The sequence below is a fragment of the Aphidius gifuensis genome, linkage group LG1 (genome assembly GCF_014905175.1).
Source record: "Aphidius gifuensis isolate YNYX2018 linkage group LG1, ASM1490517v1, whole genome shotgun sequence".
Classification (NCBI taxonomy): domain Eukaryota; kingdom Metazoa; phylum Arthropoda; class Insecta; order Hymenoptera; family Braconidae; genus Aphidius; species Aphidius gifuensis.
In genome coordinates, this window is record NC_057788.1 from 25,120,985 (window position 1) to 25,135,776 (window position 14,792).

Here is a 14,792-nt window from a genome sequence, read left to right on the forward strand (position 1 = left end):
AATTTTTTGATAAATTAAAAAGGAGTAATATGCGTATGTGTGATTGCGTGTGTGCGTATGTATGTGCTGTAAACGCACCCACGCACACACACATATACGCTGCAACACCGGAGCATTAACAAATATATTTTTATTATTTTTATATAATGCATATTAATTTTCAAAAATACAATAATTATTTGCTATTAATTGTTTTATTTTGTTAATGAACATATGTAATTTAATTATTTTTATTTTTTTATTTTTAGGAGTGTATCAAATAGAACGTCGAATGATCCTGTTTTTTTGCTGATGAAATTCTCGTGTCTCATTTTTCCTGAGTCATGTATGTAGTTTTATCCTTCTTATTTTTTGTTTTAGCAATAATAACAATATTGGAGTGTAACAAACAGAATAATATCCTCATTTGATACATATAAATTTTAGGGGGGAAAATAATTGAACGTTTTAAAAAATTCTAAAGTGTTTTTTTTTTGTTCTGAATTTTTTATTTTACAACAATTAAGTAGTTTAGATTCATTTTTTTTATTAAATAATTTTTTTTAGTTCAAATGACATATTTAATTAGATTTTGATATTTTTATTTCTTCAATTTAAATTATTCGTTAGTGTCCATGATAATGTAGCACTTTTAACATTTATATTATTCGGTAAAAATAAAAGTTTTCATGCAGCAATACATGAACATTTTTTTGACGGATAGTCGAACGTTTTAACAAACTTTAAATTGAATATTTTTTTTTAATTCTTAATTTTTTCTTTTTATAAAGATCGAATAGTCAAGTTTATTTTTTTTTTTTTTTTTGTTAAATGATTTTTCTCGGTTGACATGACATCTCTTATCAGATTTTCTCATTTGATAAAATAAAAAAATACGATTTTACATATTTATAAAATGATTTAAATGAATATTTCTATAAAATTTAAATCAATTAATGCTGTCATTCATAATGTAGCTATTTTTAATTTTACATATTACTTTATATTTCATAAAAATGAGTATTCTCACGAAATACATCTACATTCTATTGACGAATAGTTGAACGTTTTAACAAATTCTAAATTAAATATATTTTTTTAATTCTTTATTTTTATTTTTTATAAAAATTAGATAGTCTAGCTTGAGTTTTTTTTTTGTTAAATAATTTTTTTGGTTTAACTCTGGCATCTTTAATTAGATTTTGTCATTGACATTAAATTTTCTGACTTGATAAAATACACATAATTATAAAGTATATATATTTTTATTAGAAAATTAAAATTAATTATCAGTAGCATTTTAAACTTTTAAATTTTATATTATTTCACAAAAATGACAATACTTTGTTTTTACCTAAAACTAAAAAAATTTATACAACTAATAATGACTCAATAAAAAATAATAAATTTTCCAACGATAAATTCAACGTCACATAACGGAATTTGTTCAAACATTATATCGTCAGCGAGATGAAATTCCTAGTATACATTGTGTAAATTATCTACTACAATTTTGCACCAAAATATTATAATGAATATATATTTACAAAAAAAAATTTATAACAGTCTGTTTAAAACGTGATGAAGAATTTAATTTCTCATTTTTGTTTAATTTTTTTTCTGAAACAGCCGTTTTATCCGTTTCTCGTAATTAAGCTCAGTATAAAATAATGATTTTAATTTCATTTGAAATTTCATGGTTTATATTATCATGTAACATGAACAAATAAATTTTCACAAAATTTATCAAGCCTGCTTTATCGTTGGACTTGTATTTTATATTTTAGTAATTAATCGTGTGTAAATAATATGCCAATTCATATAAAACAAAAGAGTATCGATTATTTACTGGTGTAATCAAATTAATTATCACACATTGTAGAGTAAAATTGAAATATTAATCAAATTAAAAAACAAAAAATAAATAAGTCGTGTTAGTAAGATACAATCAAGTAATTTAATAATATTTCTAATTTAATTAATATTATAAATTACTTTGTACATATATTATCGGTTGATTTAGCTTTTTTTTTTACATTCTATTTACTCGTAAATCTACTTGTATGTAAATTTTTAAACTACACTTATATAGTTGTTTTCATATTCTCGTTGATTTTTTTTTTTTGTTTATTTATTTTTTTATATCAAGTCCTTAGTTGGCGTTATCGCAATCGTTTATACGAAAGGGAAACTCTAGTATTGCTCTCGGGACACGTACTTTTACTATTACAATTTCTCTCTGTCCCTCTGTGTGTTTGCCATTCCCTCTTGGTTCCAATACACTGCCACACCTTCACTCCTTTTTGTCATATATAGACTCCAAGCAATCTGTACATGTATATTTCTATTTTACCTATATAGTTTGCTTGCCTAGAGCATGTACAAATGCATATATACTATACAATATATTCAGTATTGGAATACAAACATAAATGAAAATCTGTGTGTGTACACGAGTCAGCTGTTTTGTCAGGGTGGTTCGCAATTTGCTCGTAATAACGGAAACGCCCGTTGCACCCCGTTTAATCGGATGTCGCAAAATGCCAGTGGTGGTAGTTCCAAACCTCGGCACACATATATATATATTTGTATGCACACCCTTTGGCTGATTGTGCGTCGATGAAAATCCGCGGTTATCAGGCTAAAAACGAAATCAACAACGGTGCTAACAACGCTTTATTCGTTGCTCCATTTGCTCACCCTTTGCCTCGTCGTTGTCGTCGTCGTCGTTTTACTTTAGAATCATTTATTTTAATATCACTACCGCCCATTTGCGATAACAATTTTAATGAGGAAAGTTTTTTTTTTTCTTCTTCTTTAACTTTCTTTACACCCTTCACTCATCGCTATTTTTATTATATATTTTAAGAGACTTTTCATTTACTTGACGCCTATTATTGTTGAATTTTTTTTCTTAGCTTAATCATTTATATACTTTTATTTGTTTGTCAAATATCAAATGGCTTACTTAAAATATATAAATATATATTTATTTTTCGTTTGTGTAAATTAGTAGAAGTTTTGCTTAACCGAAATAATATAAAATTAATGATACAAATTAAAAGAATTATTTTTAAAAAATTTATAAAATGAATTGTGACAGGATACTTTGTCTTGTTATTTCATTCATTTTTTATTTTTTATAATGATGACAAAAGTCAAGATATACAAGTTGGGGTTTCAAGTGATGGAAATAAAAAGTAGAAAAAAAATACGGGACGAAGACGAATTATTTCAACAGTTGACGTGACTTTTCTAGTACACAGTAAAAAAAAGTTGGTAATTCGTTTGTAATTTGTAGACTTCAGTCGTTTGTCAAATTTTTGTTTGTTAATTTAACAAAAAAAAATTTGTAAAATCTTTTGACAAATTTTATTTGTTAATTTTACAAACAAAAAATTTGTAAAATATTTTTACAAACTCTGTTTGTTAATTTTACAAACTCCGTTTGTTAATTTTACAAACAAAAAATTTGTAAAATGATTTTACAAACTCCGTTTGTTAATTTTACCAACAAAAAATTTGTAAAATGTTTTTACAAACTCCGTTTGTTAATTTTACAAATTTCGTTTGTTAATTTTACAAATTTTTTTTTGTAAAATTAATTTGTAACATAAAAATGAAGATTTAATGTAAAAATAAGAAGAATATCTGAAAAAATCTTGCATACGGTCGGATTGAGTCAGACGATGTGTGTTTTTATAAGCAGCTGATAATAGACAACACGTGAAGTATTTTTTTTCTTCAAGATTACTTATAAATGTTATTTTATATTTTTAATTAATTCTTAATTAATAACATAATAACAATATGCTTGTTGACAATATTTTCGAAGCTACTTATTTGATAATTAATTAATTGTTAAATATCAGGTAATATTGTAAGAATATGAATGGATTAGAAGGATTTCCTGATCAATGTCAATTCTCGAATGTGTTTTTATTATTCTTCAGTATAAAAATAAAAAAAAATGGGTACAGCTATCAGAGCATTTTACATATGCTGATATCATCCACAAAGTTATTACTGAATATCTAATTTTTTTATTTTATCAAGCAATTAAAAGAACTTCTCATTAATCACTAATATGGAGATGAAATATTTGAATCATACAATGATTTAGGATATTTAACAAAAAAATGTAGAAAAGTTATTGTCAATATTGTGGCAAGTGAACTTTTAAAACATAAAAAAATAACCCAGAGATATGGTTTTATTTCAAGATAAATTTCATCAACAATGTTTGACTAAAAAATTTGTTGATAATAATTATTAAGTACAAAACGTATACAAAAGTTACAAAGATGGTAGTGTATTTAAAAATAATACATTTTTTCAAATAAATAAAATTTCAATTCATCTACAAATTTATTATGACGAGTTTGAGGTTTGCAACCCTTTGAGTCCGAAAGCAGGTATACACAAAATTGGTGCTTTTTATTCTTCCATTTTAAATTTACCTTAACATATGCTTTCAAAATTAGACAATATTCGTTTACTTGCCCTCGGTTATGATTTTAATATTTAAAGTTTTGGTATAAATCCAGCTTTAAAAATAATATAGTTAATGATTCAAAAATTTTAGAAACAGATGGTATATTTATAAAAAGACTTAATTCTTTTGCCAAAGGTAGTTTAATATCTGTAAGTTTCGATAATTTGGGAGGAGCAAAAATAGTAGGTATGAATGAATCTTTCGTAGCCACGTATTTTTGTAGAATTTGTAAAATAACTATAAAAGAAGCTAGAAAAAGTGTTTCATTAAATGAAAGTCTGTTGCGAACTAAATCAGAATGTATCTCATTATATCATCAGTTAGAATATTGTAATAATGATACATTTAATTTTTATAGTATAAAAAAAAAAATCTTTGGGTAGAGTTGAAATTTTATGATTTTGTTGATAGTTCAATTGTTGATATATTCCATGACTTTTTAGAGGGTATTTGTCACCGAGATATAAAATATGTACTTAAATATTTGATCAAGATAAGTATTGTCGATCTGTCAAATTTAAATAATAAAATATCAACTTTTGATTATGGCTTACATAATAGATCTAACCATACAAGTCCAATAGATTTAAATCTAACGTCCACAAGTCTAAATAAAAACGCAAATTTAGTAGGTCAGCGTGGTGCTCAAATGTTTTGTTTGATAACTTATTTACCACTTTTTTTAACTGATGAAATAACGAAATTGAATCATGAGGGTACAAAAAAATGGAGAGTTATTTTATTGTTAATAGAAATTATGAAAATTGTTTTTGCTCCAACAATAAGCTATGATATGTTAGATAGACTAACAGTTTTAATTAAAGACCATCATAGTCTTATTATTAATGAGTTTAATTCATCATTGATAATGAAAGATCATTTGATAACACATCTTCCAATGATTATAAATAAAATGGGACCACCAAGAATTCATTGGACCATGAGATACGAAAGTGAAAATGGATTTTTAAAAAGTTTCGTATACAAGTTGAAAAATTTCAAAGACATAGCACATACACTGGCTAATCGTCATTAAAAATGTATGCTACAATCATGGAATAATAGAAAACTATATATATTCTGAAGACGAACCACAAATTAACAACACAAAAATAATAGGTTTAAAGTCAAGTGAATTTTGTGATATTATTAACAAAACGTTAAATATAAATTCAAATAATTATATTTCTATAGGTAATATTCGAGGTGAACATTTGATAATACAAAAATTTATTTGTACATCAAATACTAATAGTTTTCCAACTTTCGGAAAAATCCTTATGATTTTTTCACATAATTTAAAGTTTTATATCATTTGTCAAAGTTGGAAGACAGAAGGTATTTCACCATCATGCTTAGGATATATTGTAGAAAATACTTTTGAATTATGTATACATGAAGTTATCAATCTATACCTCATACAAAAAGTTAGAATATAAACGAGTCTACAGATAAAAAATTAGTTATTGTAACAGATTATTTTTTGTAAATTTTGTAATTGATAAAATAATATTGTATAAATATTCATATGTATAGAGTGAATCATTTCATTGTTTAGTTATATGAAAAATAATAAAATTTACGTATCAAAAAATATTATATAAATGAATATACATTTTTTTTTTTGCTTAAACAAAAAAAAAAAAATTTAACAAAAAGTATTTGTTAAATTAACAAACAGCTGTTTGTAAATTTCATTTTACAAACAAAAATTTGTAAAATTAACAAACGGCTGTTTGTAAATTTCATTTTACAAACAAAAATTTGTAAAATTAACAAACAGCTGTTTGTAAATTTTATTTTACAAACAAATATTTGTAAAATTAACAAACAATTATTTGTAGACCTAATTTAACAAATAAAATGTTTGTTAAATTAACAAACGTTTTGTTGGTGGACCTAAATTAACAAACTGAATTTGTTAATTTTACCAACTATTTTTTACTGTGTAGGATAATCGGTCATAGCTGGCCCCAGGAGTTAAAACGCTTCAGTGGTGAGCGCGTCAGGTGTGTCTCATCCCTGTTCGTTGTTCACCAGGGGTCAACTATATACAGATGTATATTGTGAGGGTGATAAAGATAAGACTCAACTGCTCCCTCGTCACGAGAATAAAAAAAAATAAAAAACGACAGAACAAGTGTCCCAGAAAAAACGAAATAAAAATAAAAGACGTCTAAAAAAAAAAAAAAAATATCACATAAAAAGAAAATGATAGTGAATCTTTTTCTTTTTTTCCCTTTTTCTCATTTCATTTTTTTTTCCTTTTTTTTTTTATCGTTTAATATTGGATAATTAATTACAAGATAATTCAACACAGATCAGTCGTTTAACAGTGTCATCAAGATACAATAATTTTCAACAGTTACACTTTGAATATGTAGATTAATTAACTATGAATTGAAAGCAACGACCATTTCAAGTAAATACATTGAGTCTTAGTTTTGAGTATTGAACGACCAACTTGATATATAAGTATGCCTATCGGATTAAACATTAACAGCTCTTGTAAATTTAGTAACACTTGTGCATCAGATATGTACATAGCCATGTCTTTGAAAGTAATTATTCACAACGCAAGTTTATATTATATTGTCGAAGGGTTCTTGTTATATATACCGAAGAAAATGAAGGTAAACCAGATGTTATATAAAGGTTATACATACATAAATATATAGTATACGACAAGAATTAGAGAGTGAACATCACAGAAGACACGAAACGAGAGACAGAGATCCATATGCAAACGTAAAAGAAAATTAAACAGCTGTACTATCACATTGACACTTTTACTATCACTGTACTATATATACCTTTACACAACGTTACTTTATTTTCATATCTGTAGTATATATATAAAAAGACATTGTTGAGTGTATAAGAGGAAAAGAAAAAGGTATGCAGCAGTAGAGAAATTGAATTACTCGCGGTCCGAGTAATTGTATTACTTGTAGTCGCCATGGCACCGGTTACGTAAATGTGCAATGGGCACTTTAAATTCATTGTGGTCGCGGAGCGTCGGCCCAGTGTTCGCGCGTTGCTTTTCAGTGGAATTATTGAAATTTATTCGGCACCAACAACCTCTGCTTGCTGTATATATATGTATGATGGTATGTGTATTTGTGTGTTTGATGATAAAGATAGAGAAAATGTTTGTCGGTATTTCTCTCTGCATATTATGCAAAAAAGAATAAAAAATACAAACGCTCAAGTTGTGTGGCACATGACAGCACCGAGTTGTTTTATATATATACATATACATATATTGGTAGATAGATTATAGCTTTGATGGGGGCAAGTTGGGGAAGACGCGAAAGACAAGGGGTAGAAAAAAAGGTTATATATCGAAAAAGAGAAATGAGGAGAATGAACCTTTTCTTTTTTTTTTTTGCTTTTACAAACTGGGATTGCCAAACAATCCCTGTGGCAATCGTGGACGACAGGCAAGCTGAGATTTACGCGAAAATCGCACGACGAAGAGGCAATAAATAAGCCTGTATGTGAGTACACTAGAGTAGAAGTAAAAGCATTGGCCCAGTGTCGGTTGTTGTGTACTCTCTTGCTCACTTTTAACTTTGTACTCTGTGGACGCGTGTATATAGATTGTACTATATACAATACATGACTGAGATAAAACAAAAAAAAATACATATCAGTGTAGAAAAAAATAAAATAGAAAGACGAGCAAAAACAGTGAGGTAGCGTATATGAAGAATCGTGAATGCCTGTCGGAAGGTCGGACCCTCCGCAACCTCTTTTTTCAATACTTCTTTTACACTGAATTGCCGCGTGCGCAATACTTCTCACCCCCCACACTATATACATACACTGTTCGCGACTCACGTAGTTGGCCTCGTTGAACAATATGCCACACGCGCGGAATTCTCAACGGAATATGTTTGTATTGACTGCGCGGAAATTGCGAGGCAATTCCTCTGTGCTTTCTGTTTTTTTTTTTTTATTCTCTTTCTATTATTTTTTTATTTCCAAGCAAAGCATTCGGCTTTGTCTTGCTTTGTCTATGTATATATATGCATCTATGCATATAAATATATGAAAATATATAAACAAGACGAGTATTGCTATAGAAAAAGAGATGACGGTTGTTTTAACTTGCCTTCGTGTTGACTCACATTTATACAGACACATACATATATTCAGTCAGTAAAATCGAGATTTTATTTATCGTGCTGGGCCACACCTGGACAAGCCCAGGATTAATGGCTTCACGAGACATCCGGACGCCTTGTCGTGCCTAGACGTGTAGAATATAACCAAATTGCTGGAATATTTTCTCCTCTCATTTCCGTTTTATACATTTTGAAAGTTTTTAGATTTTTTTATTTTTTTTTATTTTTTATTACTCATTCCATTCAATGAAATGACGTGTGGCTGTGAAAGGACGTGACTGATATCATTCAATTTTCAAAAGCGCTGTTCATTTTAATTAATATATGTATTTATTTATTATTATATTACAAAAAAAAAAACAATTCATTTAGTTTTTATATTTAAACACAAAACAATAGTATTTTTCAAATGCAAATAAAGTATTTTTTTTTTTTTTTTTTTTTTTTATAAATAATTATATTTATATATTATTATTATTTTTTTTTTTCAATTTATGTTTCAATCGGATAATGAATTTTATAAAAGCATTACCAAAAATGAATATAAAATAGTTTCAAATATAGTGGCAAATATAAAATGCATATTCCTGTCATAAAAAAATAATGATGTAAAGGTTTTTAGTTAATTAATTTATAAAATTTTAGACGTTTTTTCTTTTTCTTTTTTTTTCTGTTTACATTATAATCGTTTCACAGTTGATAATTTATGGAATTAAAAAGGATGAGTTAGTATAATGCATAGATAGGATGAGAGTACAACAGTGTATGTGGCGAGAAAGAGATGGAATAAGATAGCAAGGGGGTAGAAAGGGGGTCATTTACTTTCGAATAATTTAGTTATCGACAAGCGAACATTTCAGAGTTCCATTAGTGCAAAAAAGGTATATGCGGAAAAGCTTCTGTTGGCTATCAGAAAGTGTGAGAGAGGTGTGGATAAAATCGATTAAAGACGAGGATAAAATTCGTGAGTAAAAGAACAGGATGGTGAAAATGAAAAGGATAGCTTCATATAAAAAAAACCATTGAGTGCACAATGCATATTACTATTATTCTTTTCCCTTGCAATATATAAATCTTTTATGAAGATTCGTCGGTTTTTTTTTACTTCTAGCACTCTTTCACTTCAAGATTTATATAATTTATACACGTCCCTATATTGTAGAGAATGTCAGTTTAAAATATATATATATATACAGTAGTAAAATTCGCAAAAAAAAAAATATAAAAATGTTGCGATACGGTCGCGACTCAATCATCACGAATAATCAGTCTTACTATTTTTTTTATTTTTTTTTCCACTTGAGATCTTGCACCAGGACAGTTCACGGTAAATCGTCTCTAATTTTCCACTTTTCTTTACCACTGCCAGTTTGGATTCGTACTATCTTGAACGACCTCTTTCACTGTCTACCTCATCTTCTTCCTCTATCTGTCTTTTCAACTCACCCTGAAACGTATAAGATAAAAGTGTCCGTAATACTTTCACAGAAAGATGAATTTTCAACCTACCAACTTTGTATTTTATTTGATGAAAAAGTGTGTGTATTTTTTAAAGAAAAAATGATAGAGAGAATTAATTTTTTTATTTATTTTATTTTAATTTTTTATTTTTTTGTATACTCTAAAACCAGTAGAGGTGAAAAATACAATGTGTAGGATGCTTCGAGTAAATAGTGTCGATAGTTCATCTAAAAATATTTTTCATCCATTTATTTTTATCGTTGCTATTCTCTTTCATTGAAATAGTTATATATTTTTATAGAGGAATCAAAAAATAGAAAAGAAAAAAAAAACAGTAAAAAATGATGGTTTATAGAAATGTGAAAAAGAGGAAACTAAGTGTGAATATGACTGTGAAAAAGTGTCGTGTCGTGCTCGTGGCGCCAAATATAAATTCAAAAGTCATCTAGAATTGGTAAAACATGATATCAACGATGCTCGATATTTTTTTTTATTTTATCTTGTGTGTGGATTTTCACGACTGGTAGTTCACAATGAGAGAAATTCTTTGAACATAAATATACCCTCTAGAATGTATACAGCAAAGGAAAATAAGATGACAAAAAGTAAAAAAAAAAAAAACATAAAAAGTGGTCGATCTTTACTTTTTATCTCTACTTTACCAAAGCAAACTATTTCTCGAGTGGTGCACTTTGGATTTGAAATTTTTCTCAAAATAAACGGTCTCAAATCTTTTTTTTTTTTTTTTACTGGCACACTTGCAATACAATGCCAGTTTCCTCCTTTGCATAACGGTAATTTTCCCTAACGCTTGAACATATACGTATATTTATACATAACTTTATCTTTTAGTGTCACATAGATATACACAAAACACTCGTTTACCATTTGTTTTTTTTTTGTTTATTTATTTTCATAACCATCATGATGTTCTTGGCACAAAGTATTGTGTTTCTGAATATTCTATGAGTGTTGTTATCTCAAAACTCGCCTATCAAACATTTAATTTACCTTTCATAAAATATTCAGAATAAAAAATGAATCAAAATAACCATAAAACTTATCTATAAAATATGAAAAAGATTTTTTTTTTTTTAATATAAAAAAATTCTATTTAAAATTGTACCAAAATAACATGTTTGAAAAAAATTATTACGAGCTTTTATCTGATTCTACTCTACAACTATATTTATATTTTTTGTTTTTTCTATATTTTTTTTTTCATTTTTTCTATATGTAAATAACGAAAAAAAAAAAAACCTTTACTTTTCTTTCATCTGGAAAAATACGCTTTGACGCAATTGGGTAATACAAGAAAGATAAAAAGAAATGAAATAAAAATATTGAAAAAAAAAATTGTATAAAAGTTGGTCAATATTAAACACCTCGTTAACCTTTTCAAGCTTTTGCCATGTACGTTTCGATTCGTTGCGCACGAGTTTTTCTCCCCATATACATTTTTTTTCTTTTAAAATTTTTTTTTTTTCCACTAGTAAAAGTATGTAAAAACGAGTATATAATTCTCGCGACGACTAGTTGACACGAGTTATTAGGCAATTCGACATTTTCCAGTCGGCGACAACTTCACTCGTCTCTATTTGTGTAATAATCGTTCATGTGATTTCCAAGTCAGACTGGCGTCCGAATCTTAAACCCAGAATTCATTTAAAGTATTCATGGCAACCACCATTTCTTGATTGAAACCGATGGTTATTTATATATCTCTCTCTTTTCTTTCTATTCCATCTAAATTTTGTGTTTTCTTTTATCCATTTACTCTCTGTTTCTCCATCCGACACTTACCCGAGCTCAAAGTCAAAATAGGATTATTTAGAATAGAGTTATATAGTACCTTCAAAAGTCAAGTCAATTCACACGACAAGAAATGCCAAGTAAGGTTATATATTCAACAGACAAACTAAGGAATTGTATATTTTCTAACAAACCAAACCCCTCAGGCGTGTTGAGTCGTGTCAAAGTTGATCTTAACCAAAATAATTGAATCCTCACTCTTAGAGTTATCCAGAAGAATGGCACAAGAAAATATATATATATCTATATTAAAATTTAAAAGTAGTGGTAGTTGTAAAGATAGCAGAAGCTAAGTTTGGTTACATAACTATATGAAAGATAGTAGTAAAAGAATGAATGAAAGAAAGAGATGATTCGTAAAGAAAGTTAGTTTCGGTTAAAGAAAAGAGACGAAGACCAGTTAGATTTTGCAACAGTACCTTCTTGCCTTAACTCAACAGTGGAAAGGAAGCGTTAACTGTAAATTGTTTTGTTGCCAAGAACTTGTGCATTTTTCACACCGCGGGCATAGTCTTGTTGTGGAACTCATGCTGGCAAATAAGCTCGTAGCCTCAGTACTTTGACAAATGGACTTCCTCTTTACTTGCCCTACATTACAATGTTTTACTTATTTTTATTTATTACCTTATTGTTTTTCTCTACTTTTGATTTTCATCTCTGTTGTTTATAATTCACAAAACTTGGTATATACATATTTATATATACACCTCCTAACTTTTCGTAAATTATGCATATATACATATATAATATCTGATATGACAATATTTATAAAAATTAATCTATCATCATATAGAATGATTTTATATATGTATATTTATTTATTTATTTATTTAAATTGTGAAATAATTTTCAACGAGGATAAATCAACATTGGTATACACATTTATTTATATGATGCAAGGCATATGTGATGAGCCGACAATTTCACATTGAAATTGCAAAACTCACAGTGTACATAGACAGAATATTGATATAACTGAATATACCGGATGTCTATACATGTACATCCGCGTCGATTACGAATCGTCACATCAGCAATTTTTATCCTGCAATCCACTGAGAAAACCACATAACTGGGTACAATGCACTCAACCTAACATTTTATTTATTTTTTTTATTTATAACCTTTTGCATTTCTATATATTGTATTTTAAATTTTTTTTTTTTTCAATCTAGAGCAAGTATATAATGGCTTAGCTTTTAAAGAATGAAAGAATATATTAAATCTATAAAATTTACAAATAAAGTATATTATTTTTCATATTTAAAAAAAAAATCCACTTATTTAAAATGTGTGTTTTTTAAAGATTGAATTTTTATGTGATATTTTATTTCTTTTTTAAAAAAAAAAACAATCGATAGTAAGCTTTTGTGATATAAAAGTATATATCGAAATCGCTAGGCAAGCATTATCGGATGGCAGACACAAGAAAACTAGAAAAGTTCATTCTCTTTTTACCCGACAATCACAAGTAGGTCTCGATTATCGGACTTTCGGCTGTCCAAGCTTGTTCATTGTTACAGTATACCTTATTCTATCTTTGCGCCAACGAATCAACTTTGTTCACTCCTTTCTATAACAATTTCTTTTGTTCAAAAATAAAATTATATAATTTTACTATTGTTTCTCACAAAAAAAAATATATATATATATATATATATATATATATATTCCTCCTGGATTTCATCAACTTAACTGATAGATAGATTCTCGACTTTATATCTTCAAGAGCCAGAATATCCAATAGGCTGACATAAGTTTGACCTAAATCCCTGAAAATTGAGTTGATTTTACTTGTACATATATACTTTGTTCAGTGTATATACATGCGGATATATCTTTATGTACATGTGGACAGATAATCTGTCTGGATATACACAAGTCCACAACTGTTTGTGTATACGTATATATATTTATTTACAATACTATAACTGTACAGTTTTATATCCCGAGTTACACGTGCTTTGCCATATAACTATTGGTATCATGAACATATATATACACCCGATGTAAACTCAAACGCAATGAAATGTTTCTCGTGAAAATCCAACTTACACATATACAAGATATATATATGTACGTATACACATTGGACCCAAGTTGGCTTTATACTTCGGTGATGTTATTACGTTGTGATACCCATTTCGCGTAAATTCACATATAGATGCATCACGTTGGGCGCCAGTAAAGAAAGATGAGATAAAAAAAAAAAATATCATTATTATTTTATTTATTTATTTTTTTTTTTTCAACGGATCTACGTCTAGTCGTATTTCCGTCGAAGGCAAAATCCCTGTCGGTTGGTGGTTGAAAGAGACTTTGTATAGAGCAGTTGAAAAAATAAAATAAAAAATTTGAAAATATATAGAAAATAAATGTATATATGTAGTAGAAAAATTCTGTGATGCCTGGCACTTGAGTTGATTTTTATGTATTACGACCGAAAATTTTATATATTGCTTTGTTTTTTGTTTTTTTTTTGTCGTGCATATATAAATGTAAAATTTCCTTTGCGGTTTATATGTGAGAAACAAAAGAAAAGAATCGGAAATTGTAGGTGATAGTTTTGATAGGACATGGAAAAGATAAAAAAAAAAAAAAGGGCTAGGACTTGGCGAATAGTCAGTAAAGTTCGTTTGAATACGATTACTACTGGACGACGTGTAAAGGAAATTCTCTCGAATCCTGTTATCAAAGTTATCAAAGCTCAGGTGAGCTAAATTGATGTCGACACAGTATAAAAAGAAAAAAGCACTGACAAAGTGTAATATGAAATGCACTGAAGGAATTACCCACGGTATTTCTCAGGGTTAAAAGCTTGCTTGTCATTATTATTTCAATATTGTTATTATTTTTATTATTACTATTATTATATCAGCTTTTGTCTTGATAAATTTAATTTTATCCTGCGACGG

At 27.7% G+C, this 14,792-nt stretch overlaps 1 protein-coding gene across 4 annotated transcripts in view; it reads left to right on the plus strand.

Annotated features, from left to right (window-relative positions):
* Nucleotides 1–14,792, plus strand: part of LOC122856807 (protein gustavus) — a 166,685-nt gene that overhangs the window by 31,656 nt on the left and 120,237 nt on the right. For all 4 annotated transcript variants that reach the window (XM_044158740.1, XM_044158748.1, XM_044158730.1 and 1 more), the window contains one exon: nucleotides 249–325. The gene's annotated coding sequence lies outside the window, so the exon portion shown is untranslated. The remainder of the gene's footprint in view (nucleotides 1–248; nucleotides 326–14,792) is intronic.